Source organism: Lissotriton vulgaris, chromosome 2_1 (genome assembly GCF_964263255.1).
Source record: "Lissotriton vulgaris chromosome 2_1, aLisVul1.2, whole genome shotgun sequence".
In the NCBI taxonomy this organism is placed as follows: domain Eukaryota; kingdom Metazoa; phylum Chordata; class Amphibia; order Caudata; family Salamandridae; genus Lissotriton; species Lissotriton vulgaris.
Window position 1 is genome coordinate 441,456,748 of NC_141687.1, and position 22,679 is coordinate 441,479,426.

General features: G+C 42.4%; 1 pseudogene; it reads left to right on the forward strand.

The window, feature by feature from the left end:
* Window positions 1-3,406: 3,406 nt before the first annotated feature.
* Window positions 3,407-21,831, forward strand: LOC147730572 (uncharacterized; annotated as a pseudogene).
* The last annotated feature ends 848 nt before the right edge of the window (window positions 21,832-22,679 follow it).

The window sequence follows — 22,679 nt, forward strand, 5'->3', positions numbered from 1 at the left end:
TCAGATGAGTTGTGGAAATTAAATTTTGAAAGTAGGAATTATGAAAAGAAGTGGTTGAGATTCAGTGCACTTGAAAAACAAGAAATGATTGGTGCTTTCTTAAAATTCACCACTGAAAATTAGAGTGCATGATTTTCTTTTTAAAGAAGTAATTTTAATGGTTGAGAAAAGGTCATTTAAAGAAACATGGCACATGATTAGCTAGTACATTGAGAGGTCAAACACCCTTGCTGGATTCTTTTGCAACATAGTATGATGAACTTTTCAACTGTGTGCTGGGTTAGGTGGGAGTTACCATGGTAACAGGGTGAATAAGCACTGGGGGGATGGGTGAATATTATGTGAATTTCAAAGTGTTGAAATGTACAACCAATTAAATTGTGCAGTTTGGTTTTGAATTTGTGTGGGAAGAATTTTCATTGGTTATGTACAAGAATATGGGTCTGAAATGAGAGGTAATCTGTGTCATTATTCTGAGGCTGCAGTGACAGGCGCATTATTCAGAGATTCTGCTTAAGAAAATCTGGTGTGTGACTGACACTGCTCTACATCTTCCAAAGCATTTTTAAAGGTGAGTAATGATTCTTTTGATAAAGATAGACTGCTGTACGTACTATAGGGAAGATTAAGAAGCATATTGGGCTTCTTTTTTCCTGAATTGTGTGTCATCTTTTTTTGTAATGCTGCTAAAAAACTTAATGGGGCATATTTGAAATGTATTTTGGAAATGGGTTAGGTTTCTGCCTTGTTTTGTAGTGGTCATTTAAATGGGCTGTGCTCTGTGTTAAAAATGATTTACTATGGAATATGTTTTCTGGTAAAATGTTTGGCTTTTAAAATGTTGTCAAGGATTACAGTGAGTGTGTGTGTGAAATAAGGAACTATGTTTTCACATTTTTCAATAATGTCACGTGTGTCTGCTGTCAGTTTGCCTCTCTTAGCTTAAAAGGTAGTCTGTGCCTGTGTTTCATGTCACTTTGCACGCGCATAATCTCTCTTTTTCTGTGTGTCATTTCTCTCTTTGTGTGTGTGTCATGACATTTGTCTCATGTGCCTAAGATCAGACTATGAGTGAAACTCTATTTTGAATGTATCTGGGTGAATAATTTGCTTAGTTGATGTGTTTAAAAATATGGAAATACATGTTTTCCTAAAGTCAGTTAGGCTTTAGCATATGTACTAGTAGGGAATCTTAGGCAGCATGTCTGTTAGGCCTCTTACTTCTCAAATAGGCTCTAAGCTGTGCATTCAAGATTCAGGGTGTGCTATTGAAATGAAAAAGGAATGTTATGTCTTGCTTATATATATGTGGTCTGTTTTTTGCCAGTAGGCACAGTGAAATAGTCTGAGACACACATATTGCATGCAGAGACAGACATGGTAGATTACATGTAACATCCTGGTCATGTGCCTAAGATCACACTGTGAGTCAAGCTTGGTTTTTAATGAATCTGGGTGAATAATTTGATGAGAGTTAGAGAGATGGAAACTGTGAGGAGACATAAGTGACATTATTGAAAAATGTGAAAAAATTATTCCTTATTTCATACAGACACTCAGTGTGATACTTTTTACCATGAAACATTTACCAGAATGAGATGAGACTCAAGCAAACAGACAAATTACACACAGAAAGAGAGAGAGAGATGGGGAGGCACAGAGTGAGATGAGACACAGAAACAGAGTGAGTTGAGACACAGGCACACAGTTCCCTTTTAGTTTAGAGATGCAAACTATGAGTAGACACAGGTGACATTATTGAAAAATGGGAAAATATAATTCCTTATTTCATATAGAGACTCAGTGTGATCCTTGTCAAAAATGTTAAAGCCATACTTTTTACCACAAAACATTTACATGAATGAGATGAGACACACGCAAACAGACAAAGGACACACAGAAATAGAGAGAGATTGGGCAGGCACAGAGTGACATAAGACACAGGCACAGAATGAGATGGTGCTGGCAGAAAGTAAGATTAATAATGAAACTGTACTGCACTGTTACTGTGACACAGTTGCTGTGGTATAAAGTAACTTATGTTGTAAACTAGTGTTTATATCGTTTACTTATTGTAATTGCTATGTAGTATGTTTGTAGTGGTCTATAATATGTTATTTTTTCTTTACCACAGACTATAATCATCTATAGAAATATAAAAGAATATGCCGTCAAAGAAAAGACGTCAAAAGAAATATAAACAAGATTTACGGTCCAAGAAAACGAAAACACAATCTTCAGTGAAAAAAATAATGCTCCTGGTAAGCAAACTAAGGACTTTTTAAGGAATTTCTTGAAATGTAAAAAAAAAAATGTAGTTTGAAAGAAGAATAAGGCATCTCTAAGTAGAAAGAAAAAACTGTGCCCCTCCAAAAATGTTAGACCTGTAGAAGGAGATGATATTGTCTCTGCAATAGAAGGAGATATCAATTTATTGAAATTCGTAGACGAATGTTTTATAACAGAATAGTTACAAATGTATTAAAAAATGTAAAGCTGTATTAAAAAAAGACTGCTTTTTACAAGAAAAAAAAGCATAGTGAAGATTGTGGATGAAGCATTTAAAGTGAAAAATAAATAATTGTGTAATTAATCGGACTAATTTTTGTGATTTTTTTTCTGGAGAATGGAAGCATAGTTCAAGTTGTGAGCCATTTTTTTATGAAGAAAGTTACTTTCAGGATAATGATTTGGTGCATGCAGTTGACACCAGTGGTCAAGCATATAAGGTGAAGGACGGCTGTCCGGTTGAAAAAGAAAGGATTGTGCCTAGAAATACAGAAGAAGTGTTAGCTGATGATATTTTAGGGAGATGTCCTAAGGCTCCAGTGTGTACTTGGAATTGTAGTAGTATTTGTAGTGTGCGACAGGATTCAATTGATTTGTTTCTTAGTTTCTAACGGACATATACTAAGAAAAGTTTTTTTAAAAAAAATTAAACATTTACAAGAATTAGATCCTTGTAGAGTGAGAGAAAAAACAGTTTTGCATGGACATTCACTGGCTTGTCTTGCAAGGAAAGTATTTCAGAGTGTTTTTCACCATTTTAGGATGTTAGCAGTGCATCATAATAAAGTAAGGAAATTAGTGAGAAGTGTGTATTATGCAAAAGTCCAGCACTTAAGCTAAAACAGTTAAACAGTGCTCTTTTGCATGGAACTGAATTAGATGTGAAAAACATTTGTAAGGAAATTGAATTTTGTTACTTTGGTGAAAAAGAGGACTGTGCAGTAAACTGATACACTAATAGAAGGTAATGTGGAAGAGAATGTAGAGATTTCAAGTACAGAAAAATGTGACCATGAAATTACAAAGTTTAAGGTCAATTCAAGTGAAAGGCCTAATTTTACTTGTGTGTGTTGTCAACGAACTCATTATAAGAATCAGACTAGATTAGTTGATTTGTATGTAAAAAGTGAAATGGAAGGATTTTGCAACTTATTTGTTGGTAGAAAATTGTTTTGATTTGGGTTCTGATCAACGTATTTGTAAATATTGTTATAATAAATTAAATGAAAACAGAATGCCTGCTAGAGCTGTTCATAATAATCTGGAGTTGGTAGACATTCCTTCTGAATTGATGGATTTAAATACCTATGAGTCTATTCTGATTCAATGTGTGCATCCATTTCAGGCTATTGTTCGCATGGAGCCTAAGACAGGGAAATTGCCTCCTTCAGATTTACAGAGAGGATTAAAGGGAAGAGTTGTTTATTTGCCTCTAGATTTTAAGAAAAATATTGATACAATTGGTGTAGAAAAAGAAGAAGAGGAACCTCTGGTTATTCTAGTTAATGGTGTTCCGACAAAGAGTAAGAAAATCTGGCAAGAATTAGTAGATGTTAGGAAAGTCAAAAAGGCAACATTGTATTTGGTACAAAATAATCACTACCACAAAAATGTATATGTAGGAGAAGAGGAAACAACTGTAGAAGAGGACAGTGATTTCTCAGCTGGGCAAATTGAAAAAGTTGATGTCTCTAGAAGTGAAGAAATTTATGAACATTATAGTGTTCATCCATTGCATTCCAAAGAAGTAATGGGGAAAGCTATTGACTTGTTTCAAATGAAAGAAGCAAAATGAAGTCCCATTAGTGTATGGGAAGAAAGTTTGGAAACTCGTTGTTTTCCACAGTTATTTCCAACAGGTCAAGGTGGACGATATGACGACAGACCTGTTCAAATTCCTGCATCTGAATACCGGACTTCAAGATTATATGCAGAAGATCCAAGGTTTCGTCAATTCATTCCATATTTGTTCCATCTACTGTTTACTGACTTGTCTGGACTTTCTTATGCAGTGAACCATATACTGAAAAGTGGAGTACATCTACAAAAAGTTTCGGCAAAGGACGTTCTGGATAAAGTAAAAATGCAAGACAGTGTTTTGGAATATCAGCTAATTAATCTCATGGCATGTCAGCGTGGTAATAACGAGTATTGGTACCGTCGTCATGGGGAATTGAAATGTATGCTGAGAAACTTAGGAACTCCTACATGGTTCCTCACTCTTAGCTGTGCTGAGTATGCTTGGGAAGACTTACTTCAATTTCTACGAGAGGCAAATAAAAACATTTAAAATATTAAATACAAGACACCTGGAGAAGTGTGCTCTTTGGATCCAGTTAATGTATGCAGGTATTTCAATCATAGGTTTGAAGCTATGATGTCTTTTATTACAAACAAAAAAAATCCTCCGCTTGGAGAGGTTTTGGATTTCTTTTGGAGAAAGGAGTATCAAGCAAGAGGTGCTCCTCACATACATGTGCTGCTATCGATTAAAGATGCACCAAAATTTGGAACAGATTCAGATGAGAAAGTGATGAGTTTCATTGAGCAGTATTCTACATGTGCTGTTCCAAAAAGTACAGAAGAAAACAATTTAAGACATCAAGTTTTACGCTTTCAAACCCATCGTTGTGGAAAATACTTTTGTCGAAAATACAAATCCAAGGACAAGTTCTACACAAAATGTCGTTTTGCATTTCCACGTCCAGTAACATCGAAAGGAAGAGTGAACAGTTTTATGTCTTCTCTGCGACATACTGTGACATGAAAATCACGGAAAAATACATACAACCTAAGAAGAAATGAGGAATTGAAATACATAAATGACTACAACCCAGTCATTTTGTCCATGTGGAATGCTAACATGGATATTCAGTATGTTGCTGACAACTCTATTGCTGTGGCTCGATATGTGACGTCTTACATCACAAAATCAGAAAAGACGGAACTGAAGGAAATGTGGGAGGAAATTTCGCATGAAAAGAGTCTAAGCAAGAAATTATACAGTTACAGTCTGAAGATGTTGTCGCATCGAGATATTGGAGCTTATAAATGTTCTGATTGGTTATCATCAGCAAGTCTATATGCCAAATCTAGAACGATCATTTGGGTGAGTCTAGGTCTTGCTGCAACACGAAACCGAGTTTTGAAATCTGTACAAAAAATAGAGTATTTGGCGGAGAAAGAACCAAACAGTAGAGATATTTTGAAGACAAACATTTTGGATACATACTATCCAAATAGAAGTAGTCATCTTAAGAACATTTGTCTGTATGAAGTTCTGCAAGCCTATACTTTTAAGAAGAACGTCACAGAAGATATCAATAAAGGTGTATATGCTATAATTGGATGTGAAGGCTGTCTGGTGATACAAAGAAAAGGCTATTTGATTAATCATCGAAAATTGAGTTGTGAATCTCCAGACAAGAGAGAATTTTATTACTTAGCTCTTTTGCAACTCTTTAAGCCTTGGCATACAGAAGAGGAACTACTTGGAGATTTGTTCAATGCAACCAAGGATACCATAGGATGTCCTGTTTTTTCAAATTATCTGCAAATGTTGAACGAGGAAATACAGCAAAAAGCTACAATTGCAGCATAGATTGCTAGAGACAGTTCCCAAGACAGTCAGAGTTCTGCTTCATTGAGTCAGGATCCACTAGGAGGACCAATTATCCAAAATGAAGCTGCTACTACCATGGATGAAGTTGAAAGAGCCATGGAACAAGCTCAGGAGGATGTAGTTAACTTACAAGATTAGGAAAAAGAACTAAATGTTGAGCATAGACAAATATATGACGAAGTCACAGAAAAGATTGAGCATGGTTTTTCTCATGAGAAAAAAGAGTGCTAATGTACATCATTTATACCTGTACGGCTGTACGTGAGTGGAGAAGCAGGACCTGGAAAAAGTTTTCTGATTAAAGCAATTGTAAATTATCTGCAGAAAAGAACGGAGTCATCGCTGTCTTGTGTTGTTACCGCTCCAACTGGGTTGGCAGCACATAACATTAAAGGAATTACTTTACATCGGTTATTGATGCTGTCAGTAGAGCATGATAATAAATTACAATACTACAAGCTATCTGGAGTAGCTTGTTGTGAAGTTTCCCGAGTCTTGAAGAAAATTAGCATTGATGAGGTAAGCATGGTATCAAATGTAATGCTTGCTTTTGTGCATTTAAGAATACAAGAAATTCTTAAAACAGAGCATGATGTGTTATTTGGAGGCAAACACATCATTGTTTTTGGAGATCTACTGCAGCTAACTCCAGTGAAAGGTAAACCAGTGTTTAAAATGCTTACACATGAAGATACAAGGAAGTGCCTCGGAAGCATTGGAAATGTTAACATATGGTTAAATTTCAAATATGCAGAACTGCTACAAAATATGCGACAGGCAAAGGATGAAGATTATAAAAATATTCTACAAGATGAAAGAATTGGAATAGTAAGTGAGCATGGGAAAGCATCTTTACATGCACGATTAATTTCAAATTTGTTTCCAAATGAAACCATTAACCCAGAGAATATTTTTAAGAAAATTCCTGAAAACAAATCTGTCATATGCTTGATGCCAACTCTGCAAGAATGTTCAATCTTCAACAACAAAATGTTAAAGATGGAAAATCAAGAGATTGTGAAACTAGAAGCTATTGATAAAATAGAACATGAAGGAGCAACTATTATTTTGTCAGAACAGTTTAAATCAAAATTGGATTCTTTAGAGAAGACAATATCTAAAACTGATGGTTTGGAAAAGAGTGAGACATGCCCGGGGCACACAAGGTGTCCCTGTGCATAAGCCTTTCCAAACCGGTCCTGGGACTTCCCAGACCCAGGCCTGGCGAGGAGCTGGACAAAGGAAAGGGGTGTAACCACCCCCCTTCCTGGTCCCACCCAGAGGAGGGACCTAGCAGGTGATCCACCCCTCAGATTGGGAATAAGAGTGGGAGCAGTGCCATAGCACCTAAGATCATCCTGAATCAACTTGAAACTAAGAAGACGACTGGACTTCGACATTCTTCTGCACAGAAGACTGAAGAGCATCTCCCTTGTGGCCTAGGAGTGGCCACCCTGTGAACACAGGTACCAACCAGCGAATAGATTTCTGCTTTGCCGCCGCCTCCCGCCGGAGCCTGAGCCCAGAGCCTGACAAGACCCAGACTCTCAGACTTCTCACAGCCCGATCCACAGTCCCTGCAAAGAAGGGACCCGTGGAGGCACGGAGAGACGGGGGACCGGATATCTTGGAACACAACCGAAGAGCTGACTGCGCAGCATCAGAGGCATCCTCGACGTTGTGCTTTGGGGACTGAGAACCCCCAACACCGAGCAGCCCTTGCACCAAAGATCAGCCCCCCAGCATCTCCACGATCAGCGTGGGGCCCTTTTGCATTGTGCCACTCAATGCGCCAATCTGGCCACTAGCCACGTGGTCAGCGGCCATCTTGGCAATGAAACCGAAGAACTACACTGCGGTTCTGATTGCACCAGACTTGCCCTAGCTCCTGTAAAAAGGAGCACCCGCTCTGACCTTGCTGGTCCGAGTAACAAGCCTTTTTTGACTCCTGCATGGCTTGCATTAGCCAAGGCCTGTTTGCTTCAATCAAGTTGCCGACACCGCCAACAGCGAGAAGCATGCGTGGGACATCTTGTGACCGACTCCTGGACATCCTTGACCCCCGGTGTCCACGTGGCTGCAGAGAGAAGCTACACCTCAACGCCTGTTTGCACCCAACATCGCCTGGTTCCAATCTGGTTCCACGGTAGTCACTGGCTAGTGACTTTGAACATTGTCCCCTCTGCTTTCAGGTCTTCACATCTTCAGATCCACCCTTGGATCCACCAGAACTCTTCACATCGAGCCGCCTGCAGCATCTTCAGCTCCAAGCACCATCGACCAGCGTGACGAAACCCGACACTACTTCGACCCTGTGCACCCGCTTCCTGTGGGTGAGGTAAATCAGCAACTACAGTGTTCCTACATTGGTACACACCTCTAGGGCCTGTGTCTCAAGTTTCAGCTTTCTAGGTCACTCAGAAGGTTCTGAACTAACTAACTTTCTAACTTTTACACACCATAGACTTTGTATTGGTGAGTGCGTGCATTTTAAACACTGCACCCGAGTACCGCGGGCCTTTCCCCACTTAGTCACTGCTAGTCCCGAACAGCTCCAGCGATTCCCAAGGCCCTAGGCCTGTTTCCTTTTAGATTGGTATCTCTTATACCACTTTCTTAGTATATGGTTTAGGTGGCCCCTAGGGCTCATCCATATTGTGCAACTTTTGTGTATTTTAAACTGTGTTTTGTTTAACGCTTGTGCTTCTGTGCTCATAAAGAGTTCAGGGGATATTTGTAGTTAATAAAGATATATATATATTTTCAATATATATCTGTGTGGTGTTCTTTCATTTGGTATTCAAGGGGGTTGTGTATGGTAATACAGCTGGCTTCACATGCCTTTCAGAGTTTAGCCTAAGACTGCTTTGTCCACGTTACCTCTAGGATAACTGGTCTATAAGGTTGACTTACAAACGATCATCATAAGGGTTGTTTGGACTGATACAAGGTGGTTCCTGAATTGGAAACATCATATATCAGGCCAACTTCTCACAGTCAGAATGCAATAAAAATGACTAGGAAATAGGTCAACCTCCAGTACGCAGGTGGGCTCACAAAGACAATAGACCCTATGTAGATATTGACATTTTTTGGAGAAATCGTAATATACAAAGGGCCCGAGCATTGGTAGATACAGGAGCGGAGGCCTCTCTAATTCATGGAAAAGCGAAGAAATTTAAAGGACAATTTTTCACAATTACTGGTTTAGGTGGAAAGGAAACCCACGCAGTGCAAACAAAAGTTGAAATGAAAATAGGTAGAATGCCTCGAAAAGAATATTCTGTTTTAGTAGTGCCACTTTTAGAATACATAATTGGAATTGGAATAACTTTGGCGCCGGTTGACAAATCTGCCTGAAAATTTTCTCAAATTTGCTTTGCAGAGCTCCGGTCCTTCCTTGAAAGTTTGGGGGGGATTTGTAAAGCTGGGGCCGAGATAAAAGGGGGGTCCCAAAACGTGTTTTCCCCATGTTAATTTCCATAGGGCGGTCAACCTCACTTTTAGCCCAAACGGCTGAATGGATTTCGACCAAACTTGGCAAAATTGTAGGGACTGGTACCCCGATGTGCCTTTGCTATGTCTCAAGATATATGCTCTAGTGGTTTTTATGAAAATTAACTTTGAAAAAATATATATTGGACTACATTGGGCTATATATATGTTAGAGCCCAAATGTAGCCCAATGTAGCCCAATGTAGCCCAAAGATGGCCCCCAGAGACAAAAAAAACAAATGTAGCCCAAATATCAGCCAGATGTAGCCCAACTATAGCCCAATGACAGAATGTCCCAGAGTGTTCTAAAGAACAACTAGAACGCTAACAGTCTTACTTATGACAAAAGTATGGCACACCTGAAGTCATCTTGATTGGAATAAAGTGGTAACACTTAATACATTTAATTTGAAAAGGAACAAAATGAGGGGTTTCATTTTGCCATAGAAATTTTATATATATATATATCTATATATGTTAAGTTCCTGGCGCAATCTTCATTTCTTGAAACACCAGAGTCGAAGCCCAAATACAGTTTGAAGTGCTTAGGTTTATTTGGCGGAAAAACAACCCCTACGCGTTTCGAGGTAAGCCTACATCTTGCTCACGGGTGGAGTGCAGGTAAACGCGCCAAACTTTTAAAGTGAAAGACACAGTGTTTGCACAAACCACGTGATAATAGACAATGAAGACATACTAGTAGTGCTACAATGTTACAACTACACCGCATTTAAAATAAACACATAATGATGAATGATGAATATTGTATCAAACATTACTGTGTAACAAGAAATTATATAAACAAATTTATATACAGTGAATTTTCTTGAAAAATGCAGTGTAACTCATCTAAAACGGATCACTTGAAGGTCAAAAATGAAAAGCATCACATTGCGTTGCAGAAGTGTAATGAGTTGTGTCAAAGGTTATTTTATGCTGATAGGAGATCTGCCACTTTGTCACAAGGATGTTTTCATCAGTGATGTCATTTGAGATGTCATCAGTGATGTCACTGATCATGTCATGAGTGATGTAATATGTGACGTCATCAGCAGTGCATTGCACGCGCAAGTTATAGTGAGTCCAATAACTATAACGTGGGAATTTCAATGGTTTATTGCTGGTTTATTGCTGGTGTGAAACCTATGGTTTTTTCAGTGAATATATATATATATATATATATATATATATATATATATATATATATATATATATATATATATATATATATATATATATATATATATAATTCTGCCGTGGTGTGCTGATGAATAAAAGAAACTCACCTGCACTCTGGGTCTTCCGTGTTCTTTCCTGTGTGGTGGTCGATTATTGGAGCCTGTCGCAGTGAAAAGTGCAAGTGCGGATATATACATATACACACATACATACATACATACATACATCTATATATATTGCCGATGGCGAGGGAAAAATAAAGCCACTTTCTTGAATCAAACCTTTGGTGTTCTGGAGATCTGTTCCTGTTGGTGATGTGAGGAGTCGCATTGCAGGACTTTGTTTCTACATCTATATATATATATAAATATATATGTGTATATATATATATATCCATACGAAAAGCACCCAAAGTTGAAGCACCACACACAGCGTGTTAAACACCTTCTTTATTGGCAGGTTCGCAGGAGCAGATGGCGTCACTTTCACAGACTCTTGAAATCAAACATGTTTTGGGCTTCCTAGCCCTTGTTCACTGACGTGGAGCAAGGCACAGCTGCAGCATTCTCACGCCATGTTTGTGGCACTTAATTATAGTGGGCGTATGCTCAAGTAGCATTGTAGTCTTAGTAGTCCTCTTGATATAATCCCACAGTGGAATGCAGCACAGTCCCGCAATTCATTAAAGTGCTTTAGTAGGGAGCTGTGTAGGGCAGCGCTTCGTCCCTGCTTTAGTACAAAGCCAATATTCGTCATGTTTTTCCATGCTCGCTGTTACCTTCAAGGCGCACTGGATCTGCCATTCGAAGCAGGGTAGCTTTGCGACCCGGGCAGGGCCGCAATATATGTCCATACGAAAAGCACCCAAAGTTGAAGCACCACACACAGCATGGTAAACACCTTTTTTATTGGCAGGTCCGCTGGAGCAGACGGCATCACTTTCACAGGCTCTCGAAATCAAACATGTTTCGGGCTTCCTAGCCCTTGTTCACTGATGTGGAGCGAGGCACAGCTGCAGCATTCTCGCGCCATGTTCGTAGCGCTTAATTATAGTTTGGTCCAGTGGGCGTATGCTCAAGTAGCATTGTGGTTTTAGTAGTCCTCTTGATATAATCTCACAGTGGAATGCAGCACAGTCCCGCAATTCATATATATATGTCACAAATAAGCAAATCCCCAATTTGCACATTCTCAGGAAAGATGGACTCTGTATCAATAAACGTTCACCTTCGTGTTTACACGTGTGAACTATTACAGCCAGTGTGCTTCTCCGGCATGCACGCCACTCTCCATGGGTCCATCAGAGTCTGGAAGGAGTGCTTGCAATTATAAACAAGCGGCTGCTTTTGCGCAATGCCAAGAGCTTTTTTTTATTTTTAAGGAGGCAGTCTCAGCTTCATGTGCTTTTTACACCTCTGCCATGTCAGGCAGTCAGACACAAAGAACACGTCCACCACCACAACCACCACCCCCTTATCCGCCACCACCGCCACTACCACCGCCACCATGTCCAACACCACCACATCAACCACAAAAACCATATCCATCACCACCACGTCCACCACCACCATGTCCACCACCACCACCATGTCCAACACACCTACGTCCACCACCACCATGTCCAACATCACCACATCCACCACCACCATGTCCACCACCATCACCATGTCCACCACATCCACCACGTCCACCACATTCACTCCCACATCCACCCCCACATCCACTACCACCACCACCAAGACCACCACCACATCCACCTCCACCACCACATCCACCACCATGTCCACAACCACCATGTCCACCACATGCAAAACCACTACCACACCCACCACCACCACCACGTCCACCACCAACACGCCCACCAAAATGTCCACCACCACCATGTCTACCAACTCCATGTCCATCTCCACAAACACCACATCTACCACCACCACGTCCAACACCACCACATCCACCACCACCAACTCCACCACCACCTTTATTACCACGTCAACCACCCCCATGTCTACCACATCTACTACCACCACCACGGCCACCACCACATCCACCACCATCACCACATCCACCATAACGTCCACCATAGCCACATCCACCACCACTACCATGTCCACCACCACATCCATCACCATGTCCACCACCACCATGTCCAGCACCACCACATCCACCACCACCACCACCATGTCCACCACCACCACGTCCACCACTAACACATCCACCACCACCACATCCACCACCATATCCACCAACACCACCACAATGTCCACCACCACGTCCACCAACACCATGTCTACCACATCCTCCACCACCATGACGGCCACCACCACATCCACCACCATCACCACATCCACCATAACATCCACTACAGCCACATCCACCACCACCACCACATCCATCACCACGTCCACCACCACCACGTCCACCACCACCACATCCACCGCCACCACCACCATGTCCACCACCACCACGTCCACCACTACCACATCCACCACCACCAGATCAACCACCATATCCACCAACACCACCACAATGTCCACCACCACTATGTCCACCACCACATCCACTGCCACCATGTCTAACATGTCCACCACCACCATGTCCACCACCACCATATCCACCACCACTACATCCACCACCACCACCATGTCCACCATGTCCACCACCACCACCATGTCCACCACCACCACATCCACCACCACCACATCCACCACCACCACCATGTCCACCACCACCTTGTCCACCACCACCATATCCACCACCACCACGTCCACCACGACCACCACATTCACCACCACCACCACATGCACCAACACCACATCCACCACCACCATGTCCAAAACAACCACCACCATGTCCATCACATCCACCCCATCCACCAACATATCCACCACCACATACACCACCCTCACCATGTCCACCACATCAACCACCACCACCACATACACCACAACATCCACGTCCACCACCACCACATCCATAGCCACCAACACATCTACCACCACCACGTCTACCAAATCCACCACCACATCCAACATCAACACCATTTCCACCACCACCTCCACCACGTTTACCACCACCACCATGTCCATCACATCCACCACTACCACAATGCACCCCACTACCACCACATCAATCACCAAGTCCACTACCACATCCACCACCACCACATTATCCACCACCACAACCACCACCACATCCATCACCGCCACCACATCCACCACCATGTCCACCACCACCACATCCACCACATCCATCACCACAACCACGTCCACCACCACCACCACAATGTACACCAAAACCACCACCACGTCCATCACAACCACTTCCACCACCACCACCACCACGTCCACCATCACTACATCCACCACCACAACGTCAACCACCACCATGTCCACAACCAAACCACCACATCTACCAATGGCACATCCACCACAACCTCCATCACATCCATCACCACCACTTCCATCACCACCATGTCTAGCCCCACCACCACATCCACCATCACCATGACCTATACCATGTCCACCACCACCATCACATCCACCACCACTGCCATGTCCACCATGTTCAACATCAACACCATGTCCACCACTACCTGGTGCACCATGTCCAACACCACCACCATGTCCACCACCATCAACACATCTACCAACACCACGTCCACCACTGCCATCTCCACCACCATGTCCACCACATCCACCATGTCCACCACCACCACATCCACCACCAACACCACCACATCCACCACCACTACATCCACCACCACATCCACCACCATGTCCAACATATCCACCACCACCACCATGTCCACCAACACACCCACAATGTCCACCCCCACATCCACCGCCTTAACCACCTCCACCATGTCCACCACCACCACTACCATGTCCACCACCACCACAACTGCCACCACATGCACCTCCACCATGTCCACCACCACCTGGTCCACCATGTCCACCACCACCACCATGTCCACCACCATCAACACATCGACCAACACCACCACGTCCACCACCATGTCCACCACCACCACATCCATCATGTCCACCACCACCACATCCACCACCAACACCACCACATCCACCACCACTACATCCACTACCACATCCACCACCACCATGTCCAACATATCTACCATCACCACCATGTCCACCACCACAGACACCATGTCCACCACCACATCCACCACCACAACCACCTCCACCATGTCCACCACCACCACTAACATGTCCACCACCACCACAACTGCCACCACATCCACCTCCACCATGTCCATCACCACCACCACATCCACTACCACATCCACCACCATGTCCACCACCACCACGTCCAACACATCCACCTCCACAACCATGTCCACCACCACATCCACCATGTCCACCACCACATCCACCACCACAACCACCTCCACCATGTCCACCACCACCACTACCATGTCCACCACCACCACCACAACCACCTCCACGTCCACCACATCCACCTCTACCACATCCACCACCAAATCCACCACCACCACATCCACCACCATGTCCACCACCACCACCACGTCCAACACATCCACCACCACCACCATGTCCTCCACCACATCCACTACCACAACCACCTCCACCATGTCCACCACCACCACTACCATGTCCACCACCACCACATCTGCCACCACATCCACCACCACCATGTCCACCACCACCACCACATCCACCACCATGTCCACCACCACCACCACGTCCAACACATCCACCACCACAACCATGTCCACCACCATATCCACCATGCCCACCACCACAACCACCTCCACCATGTCCACCACCACCACTACCATGTCCACCACCAACACAACCACCACCACAACCACCACTACCACATCCAATACCACCACCACCACGTCTACCACATCCACCACCAAATCCACCACACCCATCATGTCCACCACCACCATGCCTACCACCACCACCATGTCCACCACATCCACCACCATCACCACGTCCACCATCACCACTTTCACTGTCACCACATCCACCACCATGTCCACCACCACCACATCCACCGCCACTACAACATCCACCACACCACCATGTCCACCACATCCACCACCACATCCACCACCTAATCCACCACCAGCACCACGTCCACCACCCCCACCATGTCCACCATATCCACCACCACCACTACGTCCACCACCACCATGTGCACCACCATATACACCAACACCACCACCACGTCCACCACCACCACATCCACCACCACCACCACATCCACCATCGCCACATCCACCACCACTTCCACCACCACCACCACCATGTCCACCACCACCTGTGATGGGTAAAGTGTCACTGGAGGGCAGGGGTAATAGGAGTGGCAACCCCAGCTGTACATGGGACAGTTAAGGATGCATTGGGTGCAAGAAGACAGAAATAGGGGCTAGAAGTATTACACCAGACCCAAGATACAATTTGAAGAGGCCCAATGTCACAGGGGCTACTGTAAAAACACTCATTGCATCTCTCCCTCACAGTGGCATACATGCATGAGCCACTCACTCAAAACATGCATTGGCATAGCCAATAGGTCTTGCCTTTGGGACCTTATAAGCATTTAGCCATGCAACACTTGATGTTGTTACACTAAGGATATTGTGCTGGATAACTAAACACTAATAAGGTCCCAAAGGTGAGACCTATTGGCTATGCCAATGCTTGTTTAAAATGGTGTAAATCTGTTCCTGGGACATTTAAAAACGAAAAATTTAAATACCTGAGCACCGGGGAGGAGTTTCCAACCCTTCCAAGCATGTCCTCAATTCTTATTGGCTGCCAACACTCCAAACCAGGAAGTGTTGGCAGCCATCTTGTGACTCCGTAATCTGATAACAATAAAAAAGGGTGAAACAAAGATAACAAGCATGAAAAGGGGGCAGGGTACAAACACCCTGACCCCCTAGGCATGCCCATGGACCCCCAGGGCCAAAAAAAACATTTGTTTCGAAAAATAATCAGCAGAATTTGTGCTAGATGCGCGAATCAGGCAGAGAAAAAAATGAAACAAGGTGGTCTGAGGCCACACCCCTTTTTACAAACCTCAGCAATGCAGCTTTGTGGCTAGTTGTCCCCCATGGACCCTCAGGATTCAAGGGGACATAATAGGGATGTTATAGTTAGAAATTAGCATTTTAAAAAAACTTAGAATTTCACTAAAAAATATAGGTTTCTGGGATGTTATAGTTAGAAATTAGCATTTAAAAAACCTTAGAAACCCACTGAAAAAACACAGGTTTTAGAGACGTTATAGTTAGTTGGACATTTCACTAGTACAAAACCAGAGAAATTTGTCTGTGATAACTTGCGGCCCGCAATGCTCTGTTGATGATGTCACATATTAGATCACTCATGACATGGCCAGTTATATCACTGATGATGATATCACTGATGATATCTCAAATGACATCACTGATGACATCATCCATGTGATACCCTAAAACACCTTCTCACACCATAATAAAACCTATTATACACACACTCTAAAATACAGACTACCAATATCAAAAGAATAGACAGACCAATAGCAGTTAGTACATACCCTCTCAGTGATTCCGAGATCTACACACACACATCCACTCATTCACCCATACAGTAACTCATGCATGCAGTCACTCATCAATACAGTACTACCATATGCACTCATACACCTATACATAAACTCACATACCAGCACTCATCCGTAGACTTACTCACACACCTACTCAGTCATGCAAAGAATCAATCACACCCATTTACTCACCTATACAGTAATACACAGACCACCTCACTTATTTCTACAAATACTAACACATACTTACTCCCTCATACAATCACTGATGCAAGCACACACTCTTCCATAGAGCCACTCCTACACTCACTCACTCTCACATATAGTCATTTATGTACTCCAACATATACTGGCTTTCACTTATGTAGTTATTCACATATATAGCACTGAGACATCCATTTACTCACCAACACACCCATACACACACTCACTCACCCATACAACCCTTCCCAGATGCACACTTGAACCCATACACCCAGTCAATCACCCACTCACACATCTATGCACAGTCACCCACCCACTCACAAATACACCCAGGTAACCATAGAAATACTCATACATCCAATCAATAACTCATATAGACAGTCATTTAGCTACTCACCAACCCATGCAGCCTCTTAAACACCAACTGACAAACCGATACAGACATTTATAGTTTACTCACTAACCCATGCATTCAGTAAGATATGCTTAATCAGTCACATATACAATCGGTCACACACATACTAATTCATCCATTCAGACACTTATACACCCAGTCATTCTTCAATACACCTTGGTATAAATGTATATAAAACATATTTAACTTTAAAGAAGCACACATTCACTCGATTATGTCATCAGTGATGTCATTTGAGATGTCATCAGTGATGTCAGCAGTGATGTCACTGACCATGTCATGAGTGATGTAATATGTGACGACATCAGCCGTGCATTGCGGGGGCACAAGTTTTTAGTTAGCTCTACTAACTATAGCAGCTGAATTTCTCTGGTTTTGTACGAGGGAAATGTCCAACTATCTATAACGTCGCTGAAACCTGTGGTTATTTCAGTGAATTTCTAAGGTTTTTAAATGCTAATTTCTAACTATAACATCCCTGACACCTATGTTGTTTTCAGTGAACATATATATATAAAAACACACACACACACTCTCTCTCTCTCTCTGTTTAAAATATCTCCTGAGAGTGTTCTGATTCTCTTCCTCTTCTTCCCACTTTTCTCACACATGAAAATAGTCACACACAAGTTGGCAAGCACAAAGACATAAGCAACCACTCACACAAAGTCTAAGGTGGCATTAAATCCATTTTAAATTCGGTCTCAGGCTTGTGGACTCTTCAGCAGGGCTTCTGCTGCGCTTACAAGCTCTTGAGAAGCAGAACGGCATCTACCCTGTGCTAGAAAAGATACCTAACCGGAGCCTGCAGTGCCGTCTATTAACATACTTGTACTCTCCCTTGCTAAAGCGAAGTGCCGGGCCTGTCGGCCAGAAAATATTGAAGTACCAGTACTCAGTACCGGTGAGTACCAGCCCATTTAAAGCACTGGTCAAATCCAAAGCTATTAATAACAACTACTGATTTTGAAGACTAGACTCCACTGTGACAATCTAACTGGCACTTTGGTCACCGCAAATCCAAACCCGAACCTGAAATTAATGAATAAAGTTTATGAGAGCAGACTATATCCCACCTTAATGAAGTACAAGTGTGAGAACTTCAAACTCTTTTGGCAGTGGCTCCTATAAGAGTACATTTAACTGATATTGCACATATAACATCACAGAAGTGTTCACATTCAAAGAGATCACCCTAAGCTTGAAGCAATTCCAGCATGACCAGTTTGGCATGCTACAAGGGTTGCCACAGTAAGACAAGAGGCCCACTCTCTTTAGTTAAAATGTACAAAGGCCAGTCCGTCACCATGGCCACTTACTTTGGCACTTATAGGTATTCAGGACCTACATCATTGCTTGCAAATTGCAGCATAGATTAAACTAAAGCTCCCAGTTTATGTAAGAAGCAAATGGGTTTGGGGTACAAATGAAAGCAGGGCTATTAGAGCAGAAAGGAAAGACCTCTTCAGTGATACCCTTCCTCTAGCATCTATTCATTTAGGCTCCTACAACTCTGTTGACACGGTCATAATTTCTCTTGTCCCATCCCAATCAATTCCCCATTATAATTAGAACCGTCCCACTCTCATTCCACCACCATTGCAGCCATTAGTGACATAAGCACCACCCTCGATCATGGACAGACCATTGCTTCCTTCCTCCTCGACATCTTCTCTGCTTACAACACTGTCTCCCAGTACTCACTCATTGCTATATTACACACAGCAGGATTACAAGGACCATACGCAAATGGATAGCTTCCTCTCTGTAAGGACACAATGAGTCAGACTCACACTGTTTACATCAGAACCCAAGGACATCATCTCCGGAGTGCCACAGGGATCATCAATCAGCCCCGTACTTTTCAAAATGTACATGACTCCTTTGTCTAACTTCAGATACCAAGTACTCAACATCTTCTCCTTCACTGACGGCACCCATCTCATTTTTTCCCTCTCAGATGACACCTTCACCACCAAATCCCAAATGTCAAACAATGCGTAAACACCTACAAAGACAGCACTCTGGCACCCAAGATTCAGAGTCAGATGCAGTAATTATTTCGCCACATCTGATTTTTGTTTTCTTGAATAACCTTTGATTTTAAACACTCAACAAACACTTTCATGGCAATATAAAGCAAAGTTGCAACTAAGGAGCAGGCATGTTTAACCTCTTTGAAGTACTAGGTAAAGTGTTGGCACTATGGTTTCCGTGTTGAACTTTCACTTCACATCTTAATGCTTTCTGAGAACTACTTTAATTAGGCTACTAGGATGAACTCATTTTAGAAAAAAAAAGATTTATAACCGAAAAGCAGATGGCTAGAAAGTATAGTGAAACAGAACAGATAGTGGCTGGGTAGGTCTTGCGCAACAACAACTAAATTGGTATACTCCTAATAAGATGGCTCAAGGGAACAGGGGAAAGCGGCCACCTGCGTTCCCAAAAAGAGTTCTCTGAAAACAGAGAATTCAACGACAAAGAATAAATTGTCCCCGAGCACAGATATGCAATTTCTTATATTTGTTTCAAGAGAAAAGATAGCCACAATCAAATCAATGTTCTTTCAAAGTTCATCGAATCAAGTTCCTTTAATTTCCATTTCTTTTCTCTTCATATATCAGAAAATTCTTCACAGTCTTCATCAAGTTCATACAGAATGTAGCCAAAAAACCAAATGTCCAAATGTCAAATCATACGGGCCAATTCCAGGAGACAGTTGTTCCACAATTAACCTTATTATTGGAAACGAACCCCTACTTATGACGTGAGGAGTACTCTCCCTGATCTTAACCATACATCTTCCTATATGAAGAATTCTGAGATAGAATATGGACTGAGTTCTAATCAATAATTGTGGAACAACTGTCTTCTGGAATTGGCCCGTATGATTTGACATTTGGATTAAATTTTTGCCCTGAAGAAGTCATTTGGGTTATTGTACCCTCTGACGAAACACGTGTTGGCACTGTTTTTTTGATCTATTGGCTACATTCTGTACGAACTTGATGAAGACTGTGAAGAATTTTCTGATATATGAAGAGAAAAGAAATGGAAATTAAAGGAACTTGATTCGATCAACTTCAAAAGAACATTGATTTGATTGTGGCTATGTTTTCTTTTGAAACAAATATAAGAAATTGCATGTCTGTGCTCGGGGACAATTTATTCTTAGAAAGTATAGTGTTTTGTAAAAGAGCACAGAGTTAGCAACTCTATACTACTTATATAGCTGCTAAATGGACAATGCCATGTTGGTTATATCCTGCAACTCCTGGCTTATTAGCTGAACAGCACTTTGAAGCCAGCATAACACATTTAACAGTGTTAGAAGAGAAACTCCAAATCTCAGACTGAACTTTACCACTGGCTAAAAACACAGAAATAGACATAGATTAAGTATGGGCGAAATTTGTGAATTTGTGTTACGCAAATTCGTGCGAAAGGGAATTTGCGGTCTGCAAAATCCACAAATTTGTGCGAACTTGCAGATTTTTTTTATTTTTGCGTGTTCGCAGAGTTTTTTTTTCAGCGCGGCTACCGCGAACTTACCCATGCGGTCGTTTTTGGGCGTTGCCATCTTGTTTGCGGGAAGAAAACAACTTGGAAAACTCAGAATCAAGGTAAGTCAACGCAGCGCACTCAAGATTGTATTTTTGAAGTGCAAACAAGCAAAAAAAATCGCAAACTTGCGAATTGCGGATTGTTTGGCTATTTCTCGTGATTCGCGGACCGCGAAATTGCCAAAAATCCACAAATTCCGCTCTCGGAACGAATTTTCAGCCCACGCTTAACATAGATGTCTCACAAGACATCAGCGTTTTAACAGTCGAGCAGTTGGCTGCATACTAAGAAGATTGTGCCCCTACTTCAATGAAGTATATATAACGTGCAAGCAGTGGTGCAAATTCAGCCTTTTTTTATTTTCCTCAGATGGTGTAGTCCACCTTTTTAATGCACTTTCTGTACTTAATACAAATTCTATTCCATTTGTGTAAACTCAACTGTTTATCCTTTTCAGGTCGATGAACTGATTACTCTTTAGTTGGATGGCAACATTCACTGCTGCTTTACAATATAGCTTAAACACATTGCCAAAGCCAAATGGCTCTCGCTAAACACTTAGTAAAGTCAAAAAAGCGAGACCTATTGGCTGTGCCATTGCTTGTTTTAAATAGGCAAAGGGACCTTAAGTGACTGATTTATTGCCCACCAGAATTAATCACAGGATACTGAGCCTGAACCGATGCCGAGGCTCGAACCCTGTTCCCGGTAGCGGGCGGCCAATCTCCAGAGTCGGTAGTGGCAGACCTACCTAGCCGGTGTAAGGTTATACTGCGGTCGACTTCATGCTATAATTAGGTGTAGTGCAATCTTGGAGCCATTTTCCATACTTACTTTACATAGGTAGGTGGACTCTGAAGAGAGGTGTGTAGAATATACTGGATGTAATTACTAAAATGAATCGAATGGCAAACTGAAACAAGAGTAGTAGGTGAATACACATAGGCGCCATATGTCGAGTGCTGGTCTCTCTGGACCTTCTACGGCCTGCCGCCTACGCTTCACCTATTATAATTCTGCTTGTAAGCCCCAGGGCATGAAGATATGTGCCTGCACTATTGAGCAGGAACACAATTTCGCTCTAGAACCCTCAACCCTGTTCGCTCACCAACTTAACAGGAAAATATTCATGTCCCGGGTCAGAGCAAAATAAAAAATGAAGTGCACGTTTATAGCAGCAATTGGCACATGATCTATCTGCAATGCTGCTGGTTCATAATTATTGGCACAAACGACCATGGCATTTAATAAACATAATGAAAAATTAAAAAAGAACATGGCGACAGCAGGCATCAGGTTCATTATGACTCTAGTCCCAAGATATGATTT